This window comes from Pteronotus mesoamericanus, unplaced genomic scaffold, assembly GCF_021234165.1.
Source record: "Pteronotus mesoamericanus isolate MK-2021 breed Mesoamerican mustached bat unplaced genomic scaffold, CSHL_Meso_final scaffold_167, whole genome shotgun sequence".
Classification (NCBI taxonomy): Eukaryota; Metazoa; Chordata; class Mammalia; order Chiroptera; family Mormoopidae; genus Pteronotus; species Pteronotus mesoamericanus.
Window position 1 is genome coordinate 11,717,615 of NW_026555308.1, and position 4,759 is coordinate 11,722,373.

The 4,759-nt window shown below is 48.8% G+C and overlaps 1 non-coding gene across 1 annotated transcript; it reads left to right on the forward strand.

Annotated features, from left to right (window-relative positions):
• Window positions 1-3,736: 3,736 nt before the first annotated feature.
• On the forward strand, window positions 3,737-3,808 carry TRNAT-CGU (transfer RNA threonine (anticodon CGU)). The gene has a single exon. It is a non-coding gene; the product is annotated as a tRNA-Thr (tRNA).
• The last annotated feature ends 951 nt before the right edge of the window (window positions 3,809-4,759 follow it).

The following is a 4,759-nucleotide window of genomic DNA, read 5'->3' on the forward strand; positions in this document are numbered from 1 at the left end:
GAAAAATATTCACAACATATCTGACAAAAGACTTGTATCCAGAATATACAACAAATTCTGATGACCAATAATAGGAAAACAAACAGGCTATAAAAATGCAGACACTACACAAAAGATGTAACAAATGGCTACCAAGTGCATGGAAAGGTGCTTAAAACACCATTAGTTATCAGAGAAATGCAAATGAGAGACACCACCACATACTCATGAGAAGAACTAAAATTAAAAAGATAGGATGAGAAAGATGTGAAGTAACTGGAACTCATATATTTCTGGTGGAACGCACAATGGCACCGCCTCACCTGGCCCCAGACCCCCTACTCCCTGTCTTACACCTGCTGGACTGGCAGCGTCATATAGCCTGCCCGGTCCCGCCAGTATTTGAAGTGCCTGGCCTGCTCTAAATCACCGGCTTGATCAGATCAAGCACTGAAAGGGGGTTGTGTTCTCTGGCTCTGGCCCTGGATTCTAAACCGACCTCACTAACAGTGCACTGGCTACTACGAGTAGCTAAGTGGGCTTTCCTGAGGTAAAGTCTTGATTTGGGTAACTAGTAAAAAGCCTGCAGTCATTACCTTGGGTGACCTAAATATGCAAGCCTGCAAATGAATTTCTCCAAGTACACTTTAGAGCAGTGCTTCTCAGAGCGAGGGTGGGGAAGAGCAGCATCAGCATGACCTGGAAGGTTGTTAGAAAGGCAGAACCTGGGGCCCAGCCCAGACCTTGCAGGTCGGCCTGCAATATCAGGAGACGTGAAGGTCTGAGAACCACTGTGAGGCCACAGCTGAGGCGCCATTGAGATAACACAGGTGAAAGCCCCTCACAGGCTGGGAGATGCCGTTCAAACGGATGCTCTGGGTAGTGGGCAGGTAGGGGGATGGGTGGTGCCCTGCACTGGCGATCTCTTCATGTTTTTTTCCAAGCAACCTCAGCTCTGACTAAACAACTAAGACACGGCAACTCAATGGGCTTTGAGGGAATCAGGAACCATAGAAAGAGGAGCAAGGAAGTAAAAATGCTTGAAACCTCAGGAGGCCTTTCTGAAAACCAAATTAAAATTGTGACGTTCCCTCCCAGAAACACACACATCCATTCCCCATGTTACATACTCTTGGGGAATTCGCGAATTTCCTGGTGTTGCGTGCAGGTTAGGAACTCCTGCTTTGGGGACAGGCACAAAGAAACAAAGAGGTGAAGAAAATAAAGATTTAAAATTAATACGTTTTTCTAAAATGGAAAAACGTGACAAAGTTTCAACACAAAAAGAAACGTAGATGCTTATAAATTATTCAGATCTAGCCAACTTACTTACACAGATGAAACAAAGACATCAAAAAGATTCTATCATGTTACCTGGCTTTGCCATCAGGTTAGTTTTGACACTTTCTCACTTAAAATGTCATCTTCCAAGACTCCTCAAAGCACCATCTGCTTCACCCAACGCTGGTTTCTCACCCTAGCAATTGGGAGGCTTTGGATGGGGTCACAATTATTTCTGCGCCATCAGGACCCACCTGCCACAGGGACTCTATAAGGGCTCAGGACACGTTTCTTTCCCAAAGTGTGAGCAATGGACATCTTATCACCAAGAAGTTAAAAATTCTGCTTGATCAGGGAAGGGCTTATAGGAAGTTCAATGCCAGAACAGTTGTGGCACAGTGTTTGGAGGCCCCTGGCCAAGGAGGTTCCCCAGAACCGCATGGAGGACGAGGGTGAAAGGAATCCCGCGCTAATTCCTTCTGCAATCCTTTTTAAGGACCTACTTTGTGCAAGCATCACCCTAAGATTCTCCGTCCTGGTGTCCAAGATTTGTGGCCTCTCAGGGCTCCTTACCCTGGAAAGTAAGTAGGGTCAGAGCACCCAGCACCTGTACTCTTTAAGGCTCACAGAAGGTTGGAGGATCAGCCTCTCTCAGGGACCCCCAGACCCTGGATAACTTTGGCATCCCACCTGCCTGCCCATCAAGGTGCAAATGCACTTTTATCATTCAGTTGAAGACAAAACTGAAAAAAAAGCACCTGTTAGGCTCTGATTCCCATCCCACCTGCCAGTTAGTTCTGGGCTCAGCTCATATGTGATGCTCTCTCATTGGCTAATTTCTTTTCACTTTTTATAAGCCCCTGTCACTTCTGCACAATAATTTCAACAACCCAATGAACAGCAAAAAAGGAGAGGAGCAATGGAACCAATTTTATCGACTAGTTGGAAGCACTACTCAGTAATGTATATTTTAATTCTTCATTGAAAATGTTCTTCAATTTCTTTTTTTCTTTTTCTTTCTTTTTTTTTTTTCTTTTTTCTTTTTTTCATTAGGGAGCTGCGGCAAGGTTTGCACAGACGCATAGACCTCAAGCACCCGGGAAGCAGTGTCTCAGCGCTCCTGCCTGAGGATGACTGTCCGGGCCTTTTCCACTCACCTGCCCAAACGTTGACATAGAAAGCAACTTAATGAACACAAATTCCTGGTATTTTTAAGTTTCCTACTTGCCTACACACCTGCCTGGTGGGCTGTGAACATTTCTAAAATGTCTCCATATGATCTGCAAGCATCACTGGTGCCTTTATCACAGGTGGTAAAGACACACGTAGCAGAGTGCTCTGTGCAGCAAAAAAGCGGCAGACGATCCAAGACCTAACTCCCAGAAACTGCTTAAACCGTGATACAGCCAGTCAGTAGAGAGCAACTACTAAAGAGAATAAAGGTAATGCATCCATGCATAATACCATATTATAATATCTGCCGCTATAATTTACTATACAATATTGCATTATTCACATTAACGAATAATAGAATTTGTTACATTTATTAAATAATATATGCTGTTGTTTATGTTGTACTATGTACTACAAGCCAGTATATTATTAACACACCGTACATTAATTCATGAAAAAAAAAATCAAAGTGTAGAGAACTGTAAAGTCACCCATTTGGCTAAAAATAAAAAGGCATGTTTGAATACAGAAATTGAAATACGCGAATCCATTATCTGGAGCAGTGGGTCTCAGCCTCTCCCGCGCATCGGCATCACCTGGAGGACCTATTAACGCCCAGACCGCTGGGCTCCACAGCAGGTCCAAGGGGGCAGGTCTGGGTGAGCGGGAGAAACAGAGCTTCTAACAAGCCTGCACGTGAGGCTGCCGGTCCCGCGTCCAGCACACATCCTGGGCTACACCGGCAATCGGGGAGGAAGAGTTGGGGTTTTTAATTTCAGAAAATTTTAGTTTTATTCAACAACCACTGCAGAGCGCCTGCCCCGTGCAGGGCAGCCGTGGACCGCTGGGCGTCCTACTAAGAAGAACTGCCACCCTACCTCCGCCTCTTGGGTGCCTCGCCCTAGCAGGGAAACTGAGGCTCCGAGGCCAAAGGCCAAAAATCCGAAGTCGCGGAGAGACTCTGGTGCAGCTGGGTTTCGAACCCCAGGCTCTATGACGCCGGCAAGCGTCCCTCGCGCTCCTGAGTTCCAGGCACGCCTCCAGAGGAGGACTCGGGCTCAAGGTGTGCAGGGCCTGAGGGTCCGGGCTGGGTGAGCCGCCCGGAGTCCGCGGGAGCAGCTGACGTGCGCCAGCTGGAGTGCCGCCTTATCCGGCCGGCCGCAGCGAGGGGGCGGGGCCGGGATGGCCGCGAGCGCCGGACGGGCGTGCTCGCGTTCGCGCTCGCATTTGCGCTCGTGCCCGCGGGGCGAGCTCCCGGGAGTGAAGCCAGTATAGGCACTAGCACAGGCGCCATTCTAACGCAGGCGCGGTGGCCAAGTGGTAAGGCGTCGGTCTCGTAAACCGAAGATCACGGGTTCGAACCCCGTCCGTGCCTGTTATCGTGTACCCCTAACCTAGGGTAGTAAGCTTTTTAGGTTCGGACTATTTTTCATGCCGCGCTGTAGCTGTAGCTGTAGCTGTAGCTGTAGCTGTAGCTGTAGCTGTAGCTGTAGCTGTAGCTGTAGCTGTAGCTGTAGCTGTAGCAGCCGACCCTCCCCTCCGGCACTCCTATTAGTGCTGTTTTCAGATCCTTGCCCGTAGGTCCAGACTGGGCCGACCGTTTTCACTCAGGTTGCGTTCAAACTTCTTTCCCGCCCTTGTAGTCCGGGTGGGCGGTCCAGCCACGGCAAAGCAAACCTTGTCTACACTGCGTCCTCTGGAGCCTTGTCCTCTGGGGAAGGTGTAGGGCTCCGGTAGGCGGGAGTCGCAAAACACCGGTCCCCAGGGGTACCCTGGAAACCGCAACCCCTGCGAAGTCCTAACACCCTTCGGACAAAACACCTACAGCTGATAGTACTTGGCTCAAGAGCCACTGAGCACTTTTCTGCACGTTGAAGTCCAATTTGATCCTCTAAAGAGAGAACTGCTGTTGCTTGACACAGAGCCCACACCAGAGCCCAAAGTCAGCTGGCGTCTGGCTTGCTATTTTTAAAAGGAAATCCATTGTAGGCCCTGCATTAGAGAGAGGAAATCCTGCCCAGGCTTGGAGCAGCTCTGACATGAAAACTGAATGCTCTCCTGGGCCTCCCTTTACCCCTCTGTAAAATGGGTCTTCGGCTGCCAAAGAAACAGGCCTGAGTAAATGGAGCTACGATCATATGGCACCTGTTTCCTTTGCGCCACGAAAGGATGCACATGGGTCTGCTCGAATGAGTTTATAGAGATTATGCCATGACCTCAATCAACCTCCAGAAGCTGGCATGTTGCATAACCTGAAAACCAGCCTGACCTACATTGGGGAAACCTGTATCAGCCCACGATACCTAATTGAAGGAAGCATTAATGA